The sequence below is a fragment of the Spinacia oleracea genome, chromosome 4 (genome assembly GCF_020520425.1).
Source record: "Spinacia oleracea cultivar Varoflay chromosome 4, BTI_SOV_V1, whole genome shotgun sequence".
In the NCBI taxonomy this organism is placed as follows: Eukaryota; Viridiplantae; Streptophyta; class Magnoliopsida; order Caryophyllales; family Amaranthaceae; genus Spinacia; species Spinacia oleracea.
The window spans coordinates 184483388-184496966 of record NC_079490.1 but is presented as its reverse complement, the minus strand read 5'-3'; positions in this window follow the sequence as shown (position 1 = coordinate 184496966).

The window sequence follows — 13579 nt, the reverse complement described above, 5'->3', positions numbered from 1 at the left end:
TAAATTTTAATTAAATTTGTATGTTTCCGGTTAGACTAGAAATACATTTTTATGTTTAAAATTAGTAAAGCATATGAATTTATTGGTTTAAGTGGGAGCCCTTTTAGTCATAAACTCTTGATTAGGTCTACAAATCCTTATGGTTAAAACAACTTGATTAGAATTAATAAGGACTGAATAATTGATAGATTATTGGTGCCCTTGATTAATTGCTGCAAATGTTTATGTGATGCATGATGTGTTTTACTAACCAGCTATGTGGGCCATTCATGATAATGAATGGGTGAATGGTATATATTGTATATGTACTGTTTTGCAGGTTATGGGGTGACTAGTATGGCCCAAATAGGATAGAAAATATGGTCTGCGTACCATTAATTTGAATGTAATTGGTCTAAAGTACCAAAATTGTTTTTCAATTCAAATATGGTCTGCGTACCATCAAATAGTTGTAATTAGTTTTAATTATAGCTTATCCTATTTGAAGAAAATGGTGCCTCCCACGGAGATTTTCAAGACGGACTTTGAAGTTGAAGCTTCAAGATGAAGTCGGGCCATACTAGATCACATTTATCTTATGCATGTTTTAAGTTATTTATTGCTTTTAAATATGTCTTAAATATGCATGAGATCAAAGCTTGATTATGTTGCATTATTAAGGATTTTAGTTCACTTAAAATCTAACCAACATAGTAAGAGCCTTAAGTTCCAAACTTAAAAATTGAGTTAAAAGGTGCCATGCCAAAATATACACTTGCTTGGATATCCTTTACATCAATCTAGTAATAGTTTTCGCTCAGCAAGGTGTTACTTATTGGTCCTAAAGGGGCAAGGTACACAAATAATTGTGAGTACATGTTAGTTTTGGTGAAACTCAATGATATAAGTAAGGAGTCCTTTTATGTCGTGGCAAAATCAATAGGTTTACCTAATAAGTTCTTAGACGTACCTATCAACCAAGAGTAGTTTCTAGACTATTAGCAAAAGGTTTTTGCTTACCTAAGATGTTTTAGGATTAAGTCGACAAACTGTGCTTAATTCTTCAATGATTTTAGGATCTTGGAATCATTTTATTCACACCTGCCGGAACACATAACTTGAATAAAATGATTAATGAACATTGAATTATGCATGTATGCTAGAATTTAAGTTTATTAAGAGAAACTGTGAATGGTTATTTATTTGTTTATTCTTTTCAATTGTTGTTTTAACTATGGCAAACAACAATTCATTCAACATTCGGTCAATTCTCGAAAAGGAGAAGTTGAACGGGAAAAACTTCCTTGACTGGCAAAGGAACTTGCAAATAGTTCTTATGCAGGAAGAAAAGGAGTATGTCCTAGATGAGGCGATGCCCGAAGCCGCAGGCGACGGGGTCACTCAGGCAGCCCTCAATCGTTGGATTGATGCCAACAAGGATGTGAAATGTCTAATGCTCGCCACCATGAGTGCAGATCTTCAGAAAACGTTCATCAACTCAGATGCTTTCACAATCATCAGTGAGTTGAAGAACATGTTCCAAGATTTGGCTCGAGTCGAAAGATTCGAGACTCATAGACAAATTCTTGAGACCAAGCTTAAGAAAGGCGAGCCCGTAAGTCCACATGTTCTCAAAATGATTGGACTCATTGAGAATATGAGTCGGCTGGATCAGCAATTTTCTCAGGAAATGGCTATAGACACCATCCTCCATTCTCTTCATAGCGGGTATGATCAGTTCAAACTGAAATACAGTATGAATAGTCTGGACAAAACGCTCACTGAGCTTCACGGTATGCTGAATGTTAGGTTATGATACATATGACATTACATAGATCATGCGGAAACAACCATTAACCCAGGACAACATATTATTTACACATAATCATATAGCATAATTTAGATGCATACTCTTTGTTGCGTGCCCTCCCTAGCTGCGCCCGAACCGAACAAGAACAAGTCTTTAGGACTCCAAGTGTCGTCCCTCCGTAGATAGTCCACAGCACGTCCGGATCCGCCTTAAGATTGACCAACTAGAATCGCCCTTAAGGTACTAGAAAATTTCGGCACTTTTATGAGCAAGATGTGTGACTGAATTTTTCTCTCAAAAACTCACTTTGAATACTTTGAAACTTGTGTTATAAATTGTGAGCCCTAGCCTCATATTTATAGCGGTATGGAAAGGGAATCGAAATCCTATTCAGATACAAATTAATCAAACCTAGAATCCTACAAGAACTCTAATTTAATTAATTTATCAAATAGAATTAGGAATTTAATCATTAACCGAACTCTGCATGTTTTAGGAAACGTGCACGAACACAAACACTTGCACACACACGCACGGCAGCCACGATGGGCCCCCATGCGTGCGCGCGAGCAGCAGCCCACGCTGCGCGCTGCGCGTAGCCTGCTGGGCCTGGCCTTGCTGTTTGTGCGGCGCGCTTGGCTTGCTGGGCGATGGCCTGGCTTCGTGCTGGGCCTCGTCCGGCAGGCCTCGTCCGATGCTTATTCGTACGATGCGCTTCCGATTAAATTTTCCGATTCCGGAATTCATTTCCGATACGAACAATATTTAATATTTCCGATTCCGGAATTAATTTCCGTTTCGAACAAATATTTAATATTTCCGTTTCCGGAATTATTTTCCGATTCCGGTAATATTTCCGATTCTGACAATATTTCCGTTTCCGGCAATATTTCCGATTCTGGCAATATTTCCATTTCCGATAATATTTTCCGACACGTACCATGTTTCCGTTTCCGGCAACATCTACGACTTGGATAATATTTATATTTCCGATACGATCCATATTTCCGTTTCCGGCAATATCATCGTTTCCGGAGTATTCATTCCTTGCCTGTGACGATCTTAGCTCCCACTGAAACCAAGATCCGTCGGTTCCGAATATTCATAGATGGAGTATTTAATGCTATTAAATACTTGATCCGTTTACGTACTATTTGTGTGACCCTACGGGTTCAGTCAAGAGTAAGCTGTGGATTAATATCATTAATTCCACTTGAACTGAAGCGGCCTCTAGCTAGGCATTCAGCTCACTTGATCTCACTGAATTATTAACTTGTTAATTAATACTGAACCGCATTTATTAGACTTAACATAGAATGCATACTTGGACCAAGGGCATTATTTCCTTCACTGAAGACCGCTGAAAAGACGCTCAAAAGTGATAAGCAGGATGTGCTTATGGTGCGTGGGGGCAAGTTCAAGAAATCTGGAAAGAAGAGGAATGCTAAGAAAGGTGGCAACAAGGCTAGCCAGACTAAGCAACCAGCTGGCGCCAAATCTGAAAAGAGGAAGGTCAGTCAACCCACTTCTGAATCCGAATGCTTCTACTGCAAGAAGAAGGGGCATTGGAAGAGAGATTGCTTGAAGCTAAAGGAAGATCAGAAGAACGGAACAGTCGTTCCATCTTCAGGTATTTTCGTTATAGATTGTATACTTGCTAATTCAACTTCTTGGGTATTAGATACAGGTTGTGGCTCACACTTATGTTCCAATCCACAGGGACTAAGAAGAAGTAGAAAGTTAAGCAAGGGTGAAGTCGACCTACGAGTGGGAAATGGAGCACGGATTGCTGCATTAGCTGTAGGAACTTATTATTTGTCGTTGCCCTCTGGGCTAGTTTTGGTACTGGAAGAGTGTTTCCATGTTCCAAGTCTTGCTAAAAACATCATTTCAGTTTCTTGCTTAGATGCTAAGGGATTTTCCTTTTTAATAAAAGACAATAGTTGTTCGTTTTATTTTAAAGAGATGTTTTTTGGATCTGCTAGATTGGTCAATGGACTTTATTTATTAGATCACGACAAACAAGTTTATAACATAAATACCAAAAAGGCCAAAAAGGATGATTCAGATCTCACCTATCTGTGGCATTGTCGATTAGGCCATATTAACTTGAAACGCTTAGAAAGACTTCAAAAGGAAGGAATTCTAGAACCATTTGACTTAGAGGATTATGGTAAATGCGAATCATGTTTACTTGGCAAAATGACAAAGCAACCTTTCTCTAAAGTTGGAGAAAGAGCAAATGAACTATTGGGTTTAATCCATACAGATGTATGTGGACCAATGAGTACAAATGCTAGAGGTGGTTTCAGCTACTTTATCACTTTCACTGATGACTTCAGTAGATATGGTTATGTCTACCTAATGAAGCATAAGTCTGAATCCTTTGACAAATTCAAGGAATTTCAGAGTGAAGTAGAGAATCAATTAGGCAAGAAGATTAAGGCACTGCGGTCTGATAGAGGCGGTGAATATCTGAGTTATGAATTTGATGACCATCTGAAAGAATGTGGAATTCTATCAGAATTGACTCCTCCAGGAACACCACAATGGAACGGTGTGTCAGAACGGAGGAACAGAACCTTGCTAGACATGGTCAGGTCAATGATGGGTCAGGTCGAACTTCCATTAGAATTTTGGGGACATGCACTAAATACAGCTGCACTCACTATAAATAGAGCTCCATCTAAAGCTGTCGAAAAGACTCCATATGAGTTATGGTTTGGAAAGCCTCCAAATGTGTCTTTTCTTAAGATTTGGGGATGTGAAGTATGCGTCAAACGATTAATTTCAGACAAACTTCATCCAAAATCTGACAAATGTATCCTTGTGGGCTATCCAAAGGAAACAAAGGGGTATTATTTCTACAATACATCTGAGAACAAGGTGTTTGTTGCTCGAGATGGTGTCTTTTTGGAGAAAGATCACATTTCCAAAAGGACAAGTGGGAGAAAAGTAGACCTCGAAGAAATTCGAGTCGAACAACAAACTCTAGAGAATGCTCAAGATGACATTCAGGATGAAACTCAGAGATCTTTAGAAGTATCTGGTGAGAATCATGGTCAATCTAGAAATGTTACCCCGCGTAGATCGCAAAGATATAGATCTCAACCGGAAAGGTACTTAGGTATTTTGACGAACGAGAGCTATGACGTTCTATTACTTGAAAGTGATGAACCTGCGACTTACAAACAAGCTATGACGAGCCCTAGCTCCAAGCAATGGCAAGAAGCCATGCAATCTGAATTAGACTCCATGTCTGAAAACCAAGTATGGGATTTGGTCGATTTGCCAGATGGCTACCAAGCCATTGGAAGCAAATGGGTTTTCAAACTGAAAAAGGACAAGGATGGGAAACTTGAATTTTTCAAAGCTAGATTGGTTGCAAAAGGTTACAGGCAAGTCCACGGTGTGGATTACGATGAAACCTTTTCACCAGTTGCAATGCTAAAGTCTATTCGGATAATGTTAGCAATCGCTGCATATTACGATTACGAAATATGGCAGATGGATGCCAAAACTGCTTTCTTAAACGGCGTTTTAACAGAAACTGTGTTTATGACAAAGCCTGAAGGTTTTGAGGATCCAAAGAATGCTAAAAAGGTATGCAAGCTAAAGAAATCAATCTATGGATTGAAGCAGGCATCAAGGAGCTGGAATATACGTTTTGATGAAGCAGACAGTGACTTTGGTTTCATCAAGAACGCAGACGAATCTTGTGTATACAAGAAGGTCAGTGGGAGCAAAATTGCTTTCCTGGTATTGTATGTCGACGACATATTACTTATTGGAAATGACATTCCTATGTTGAACTCTGTCAAGATTTGGCTTGGGAAATGTTTTTCGATGAAAGACCTAGGAGAAGCACAGTACATATTGGGCATCAAGATTTACAGAGATAGATCTAAAAGGATGATTGGACTTAGTCAAAGCACTTATATCAATAAGGTGCTTGATAGGTTCAAGATGGCAGACTCCAAGCGAGGCTACCTACCCATGTCTCATGGAATAACTCTAAGCAAGACTCAGTGCCCAAAAATACTTGATGAGCGTAGACGAATGAATGGGATTCCATATGCATCATTGATTGGTTCAATAATGTATGTTATGATATGCACACGCCCGGATGTTGCGTACGCACTCAGTGCTACGAGCAGATACCAGTCAGACCCAGGAGAGGCGCATTGGACTGCTGCCAAGAATATTCTGAAGTACCTGAAAAGGCACAAAGATGACTTCCTGGTCTATGGTGGAGATGATGAATTAATTGTTAAAGGCTATACGGACGCAAGTTTCCAAACCGACAAAGATGATTTCAGATCACAGTTTGGGTTTGTCTTCTGCCTCAACGGAGGTGCAGTAAGCTGGAAAAGTGCTAAGCAAAGCACCATTGCGGATTCTACAACTGAAGCGGAGTACATTGCTGCACATGAAGCAGCAAAGGAAGCTATATGGCTAAAGAAGTTCATAGGCGAACTTGGTGTAGTCCCCTCCATTAAAGGACCAATAGCCCTGTATTGTGATAATAACGGAGCTATTGCACAGGCAAAGGAGCTTAGACACCACCAGAGAGTCAAGCATGTACTTCGTAGATTTCACCTTCTACGAGAGTTCGTTGAAAGAAAAGAAGTCGAGATAAGCAAGATTGGAACTGATGACAACATATCAGATCCATTGACTAAACCTCTGCCGCAGGCGAAGCACAACTCGCACACTACAGCTATGGGAATCAAGCATATTGGAGAATGGCTTTGATATCCTTATTTAATGTTTTAAAGTTTTAGAGTTTAAATCTTTGTAAAACATTATTGGTTAATCATTCACAATAAATGAATAGAATTCATTTTTCCATTTAATTTGTGGTTTATTAAATTATGAGTCCCTTTAATTTGACGATATATTCAAGATAGACTGTCAGGACCAGTCCTGTGACTAAGAAATGTCTATCAAGTGAACTTGAATGTCAAAGGTTGAAAATGGTCCCTAGTCGGAGTTTTCTATAAAATTGGACGCATAGAAAACGTTAGACGACTAGAATGCAAGATGACTAGTAGTTCTGTTTCTTGAACTATGTGGACATGGCAATGTCATAATCATTTGCATAGATACTTACTTTGGGAAGACTAGTATCGGACAGACCTATGAAACTTTACTGTAAGAGATGAAAATCTGTCATAAGTAAATTTCATTAAATTGTTAGACACTAAATCCTCAATACCTGAGTTATTTGAGATTACTTGTTTGAGAACTGGTTGCTTTGACGTTGACCAACCGTCGCACCGTAAAAGGAGGCTATAAAGGCAACGCTCAGGTAATCACCTATCAAACGAAGTCTAATCTCAAGATCGCAAGATTGGGATTGTCCTCCCATAAATCGGGATGAGACGCTTAAAAGTTGTACAAGGCCACTCGGAGAGCTAGAAACTGTGAAATGCATGGCCGTGCTCGGATGAATCATAGGCTATGATTATCTGTTTATTTGATCAGTTGAACTCTGAAATCGAGAAACACCTCTGGACATAATAAGGATGACAACTCTTACCTTATGTTCAAGAGCAAGCATCGAGCGACAAAGGAATTAGGAAATGCACACTTGTCCCTAAGGACAAGTGGGAGACTGAAGAAAATAATGCCCTTGGTCCAAGTATGAATTCTATGTTAAATCTAATAAATGCGGTTCAGTATTAATTAACAAGTTAATAATTCAGTGAGATCAAGTGAGCTGAATGCCTAGCTAGAGGCCGCTTCAGTTCAAGTGGAATTAATGATATTAATCCACACCTTACTCTTGACTGAACCCGTAGGGTCACACAAATAGTACGTAAACGGATCAAGTATTTGATGACATTAAATACTCTATCTATGGATATTCGGAATCGACGGATCTTGGTTTCAGTGGGAGCTGAGATCGTCACAAGCAAGAAATGAATACTCCGGAAACGATGATATTGCCGGAAACGGAAATATGGATCGTATCGGAAATATAAATATTATCCAAGTCGTAGATGTTGCCGGAAACGGAAACATGGTACGTATCGGAAAATATTATCGGAAATGGAAATATTGCCGGAATCGGAAATATTGTCGGAAACGGAAATATTGTCAGAATCGGAAATATTATCGGAATCGGAAAATAATTCCGGAAACGGAAATATTAAATATTTGTTCGAAACGGAAATTAATTCCGGAATCGGAAATATTAAATATTGTTCGTATCGGAAATGAATTCCGGCATCGGGAATTTAATCGGAAGCGTATCGTACGAATTAGCATCGGACGAGGCCCGCTAGACGAAGGCCCAGCACGAAGCCAGGCCATCGCCCAGCGAGCCGCACGCACCAACGCACGCCTCGACCAGGCCCAGCGCAAGGCCAGGCCCAGCCAAGGGCGCGCGCGCGCAGCGCAACAGCGTGGGCTGTGCGCCTGTCGTGGGCCGCAAGGCTTGCGCGGGTGCACGACTTGTGCAATGCTTGTGCGGGAAATCCTAATCCTATTAGGATTTGTGCAAAGATTAAAATCCTAATCCTATTAGATTTGTATTGTTATTTAGAGTCCTAATAAAGTTCTAACTAGCAAATCCACATCCTAGTAGGATTACAATTCCTTTTCCATACTCCTATAAATAGGTGCCTAGGGTCACAATTTATGGGCACGATTGAAGTATTCAAAGGGTAAGTTTTTGAAAGAAAAATCAGCCATACACTTGCAAACACATAGCCGAAATTCCTAAGCACCTTAAGGGCGATTCTAGTTGGTCTAACTTGAGGCGGATCCGGACGTACTGTGGACTATCTACGGAGGGACGACATTTGGAGTCCTAAAGACTTGTTCTTGTTCGGTTCGGGCGCAGCTAGGGAAGGCACGCTACAACATGTATGCATCTATTCTATGCTAAATGATTATGTGTAAATAATATGCTTTCCTGGCTTTATGGTTTTTCCGCATGATTTATGAATTGTCATATGTATCATAACCTAACAATAAGTTCAGGAAAAATAAGTGGAAATCAGGTGAATAGAACGCAACCTAAATGTTGGAATATAATAATGTTCATTTTCGAAAATAAAATATTCATTTTATGAGAAGAAAACGTTCATTTTTGTTGTGTATAATATTGACATTCGTCTAAAATTTCATTTTGCTAATACGTATTATATTTTAAAAAAAATCTGATTGAGAATCTCCAATTTCTTTTTTCTTAACAAATTTCTTCAAAAGTTTCAGATCTAGAATTTTTTTGATCTTAATTCTTTTAGAGGCAGTTAATATATCATTATGGTAATTTTGAAAAGTTATGAAGTTTATTTTGAGATTATGAATTCATAATTATTTATATTAAATATGTCCTCGTTGATTAACTTTTGTAACTTAAAAAATTTTCATTTTAAAGAATAAAATGTTCACTTTCAGACAATAAAATATTTATTTGGTTGTGCACTGCGTATAATATTGTCATCTTCCCTACAAATAATTTTATGTACATGATATTCAGTTACAACCTTATAATATTTAGAGATTTGTCAAAATGTTAAAATTCAGAAGTAAATATTATGTTCATTTTGGGATACTATGATGTTCTTACTTTATTTTAGTTGTTAAAATGTTAACATTTGTATAACATCATTTTTAAATAGACTATAGTATTTTCAACCATTTAATTTTACAATTTGATTTTGGGTGTAGGTAAAGAAGGAGGAAGAATGTCTATTATAAAGAAGAGGAAGTAGTGGAATAAAGGAGGGGAAACGAAAGGAAAACATAAAAATGAGTCTTATAAACGGAAAATTTAACAATTTTCGTTAACTTGTTGAAATTTGAAAGTTTATGTAAATATAAGCTGGTGACTTTGAAATAAAAGTAGATAAGATGGTAAGTGTGAAAAAGTGAACTTTATAAGATGTTAATTATTAAAAACATATGTTCCGGGGTTGAAACGATGGAAGGAGCGTCCTTGATGTCTTGAGTTCCGATCACGTACGGTGCCTGCAAGATGAACTCCGGGCCAAGGGGGGGTCCCCGAGGCGGAGCCTCCGACGCTCAAGTCAGTACAATTGATGTATAAAATGAGGTGTTTAGGGGAGAGAGAGTAGGGTGGCTTCTCTAGGGTTAGAGAATGGCCACTTTACCTTGCCCTTTGAGGGGTATATATAGTGCCTTTGTTGGGCCTTTGAGGCCTTGTAAGGGATATTGGGCTTGAGTGGATTTTATTGGCTTTTAGGTTAAAATGGTGGGCCCATTTTAACACCCCAACAAATGCCCCCCAGACCCAATTCTATTTGAAAAATGGGTTGGGTTTTGATTTTGATCACTTCCAAGTGAAAGTCGATTTCAGCTCAGAATTTTAACCTCGGCTCGGATTGTAACATCGGTTCGAGTTGTAATCTCGGCTCGGGTTTTACCTTCGGATTTTTGTCCTTCGGATTTTTACCTTCGGCTCGGTTTTGTCCTTCGGATTTTTACCTTCGGCTCGGTTTTGTCCTTCGGATTTTTACCTTCGGCTCGGTTTTGTCCTTCGGATTTTTACCTTCGGCTCGGTTTTATCCTTCGGTTTTTTACCTTCGGCTCGGTTTTATCCTTCGGATTTTTACCTTCGGCTCGGTTTTATCCTTCGGATTTTTACCTTCGGCTCGGTTTTGTCCTTCGGATTTTTACCTTCGGCTCGGTTTTATCCTTCGGATTTTTACCTTCGGCTCGGTTTTATCCTTCGGATTTTTACCTTCGGCTCGGTTTTATCCTTCGGATTTTTACCTTCGGCTCGGTTTTATCCTTCGGATTTTTACCTTCGGCTCGGTTTTGTCCTTCGGATTTTTACCTTCGGCTCGGTTTTGTCCTTCGGATTTTTACCTTCGGATTTTACCTTCAGCTCGGACTGTAACATCGATTCGAGTTGTAATCTCGGAGCGATTTTTCACCTCGCTCTTCAAATCCGGAGATCTGTTTAAGAACGTGCTTCTAAAATCGGCTCGGATTGTAACATCGGTTCGAGTTGTAATCTCGGAGCGATTTCTTTACTTCGGCTCGGATTGTAACGTCGATTCGAGTTGTAATCTCGGAGCGATTTTTAACCTCGCTCTTCAAATCCGAAGATCTATTTAAGAACGTGCTTCTAAAATCGGCTCGGATTGTAACATCGGTTCGAGTTGTAATCTCGGAGCGGTTTCTTTACTTCGGCTCGGATTGTAACGTCGATTCGAGTTGTAATCTCGGAGCGATTTTTAACCTCGTTCTTCAAATCCGGAGATCTGTTCAAGAACGTGCTTCTAAAATCGGCTCGGATTGTAACATCGGTTCGAGTTGTAATCTCGGAGCGGCTTTTTTCCTTCGGCTCGGATTGTAACATCGATTCGAGTTGTAATCTTTGAGCGATTTTTAACCTCGTTCTTCAAATCCGGAGATCTGTTTAAGAACGTGCTTCTAAAATCGGCTCGGATTGTAACATCTGTTCGAGTTGTAATCTCGGAGCGGTTTTTTTACTTCGGCTCGGATTGTAACGTCGATTCGAGTTGTAATCTCGGAGCGATTTTTAACCTCGCTCTTCAAATCCGAAGATCTATTTAAGAACGTGCTTCTAAAATCGGCTCGGATTGTAACATCGGTTCGAGTTGTAATCTCGGAGCGGTTTCTTTACCTCGGCTCGGATTGTAACGTCGATTCGAGTTGTAATCTCGGAGCGATTTTTAACCTCGTTCTTCAAATCCGGAGATCTGTTCAAGAACGTGCTTCTAAAATCGGCTCGGATTGTAACATCGGTTCGAGTTGTAATCTCGGAGCGATTTCTTTACTTCGGCTCGGATTGTAACGTCGATTCGAGTTGTAATCTCGGAGCGATTTTTAACCTCGCTCTTCAAATCCGAAGATCTATTTAAGAACGTGCTTCTAAAATCGGCTCGGATTGTAACATCGGTTCGAGTTGTAATCTCGGAGCGGTTTCTTTACCTCGGCTCGGATTGTAACGTCGATTCGAGTTGTAATCTCGGAGCGATTTTTAACCTCGTTCTTCAAATCCGGAGATCTGTTCAAGAACGTGCTTCTAAAATCGGCTCGGATTGTAACATCGGTTCGAGTTGTAATCTCGGAGCGGCTTTTTACCTTCGGATTTTTAACTTCGGCTCGGTTTTATCCTTCGGATTTTTACCTTCGGCTCGGATTTATCCTTCGGATTTTTACCTTCGGCTCGGTTTTATCCTTCGGATTTTTACCTTCGGATCGGTTTTACCCTTCGGATTTTTACCTTCGGCTCGGTTTTATCCTTCGGATTTTTACCTTCGGAAGTGATGTAGTGCCATCATGCCAATGTATGCTGTTGTTACCAATCGTGCAAGGTGATTGTGGGCTCAGTTGAGTCTGAGTTGTGGAAACTTGCTTTATTTCCAAATTCATAACTTTCACGCGTGAGCTGTTACTGGCTCCAAAAATCTGTACTCAAGCAAAATGAATCCTCTTTATTCTGAAAATGAGTTTGCAGATCTGGGAGAGTGGGAAAGCATCTTTACTTGGCCTTGAGGCTACTGGGCCACCAAAATGTAGTAACGATCTGTAGCAACAATTTGTAGCAACATTATTTGTCACCACACTACCCATTATAACGTAATTTGTTGACAAACAGTAATTTTTGGTCGGCTATTTCAGATTTCCGGCCATTTTTGCGGTTGAACATAATAGTATGAAAATGTGGATTTTCATGGGTTATTGCTCTCGATCCCCACAGACGGCGCCAAATTGTTCCGGGGTTGAAACGATGGAAGGAGCGTCCTTGATGTCTTGAGTTCCGATCACGTACGGTGCCTGCAAGATGAACTCCGGGCCAAGGGGGGGTCCCCGAGGCGGAGCCTCCGACGCTCAAGTCAGTACAATTGATGTATAAAATGAGGTGTTTAGGGGAGAGAGAGTAGGGTGGCTTCTCTAGGGTTAGAGAATGGCCACTTTACCTTGCCCTTTGAGGGGTATATATAGTGCCTTTGTTGGGCCTTTGAGGCCTTGTAAGGGATATTGGGCTTGAGTGGATTTTATTGGCTTTTAGGTTAAAATGGTGGGCCCATTTTAACACCCCAACAACATATATACCCTCAATATCTTTATTTTTATTGGTGTAGAGAGATTCACAAAGATCAAGACAACAAATGATGTAGACGAGATTCAATATCAAGTTTTGGGTACCACCTCTCAGGACCTTACCAACTAAGCTAGTTGGCACCAACTCCATATCTTTTATTACAATGGTTTATGCTCTACTTATCTCATTTGTATCTTATTTTAATAAAATTAGTTCACCCTCTTTAAACTCGATGTCGGTCAAATTACACCATTTAATAAAATACGGGCGGAGAAAGAATCAAACACGAATACACTCTTTAAGCAAGAGATACGCGTCATTTCACTCATGATTCCCACTTACAATAACTCGCCTAAAACCACAATTTTCTCTACACAACTTGGTCATAGGCTAGTCTAGTGGTTGCTAATAAGAGTTAAAAAAAAAATGCCTAACTCTAAATTTAATTTAATTAATAAGCCAAAACTAATAAAAGCATGACATCACCAACCAATTTGTATTAATTCTCCCCTCAATTCTCAATCGAATAATTGAAAATAAAATTATACTGTGTCACGTTTTTGTCATAATAATATATACGATTTCGCACATCACATTACGACAAAATAAAAATAAAAATAAAAATCACAACTTTGTATAGAATGAAATTTGCATCTGAACCCAACTCGACCCGTAATTCCTAACAATAATTATCATCACGTTAAACCGTAATTGAGAAACCTTATGGACGTACAATT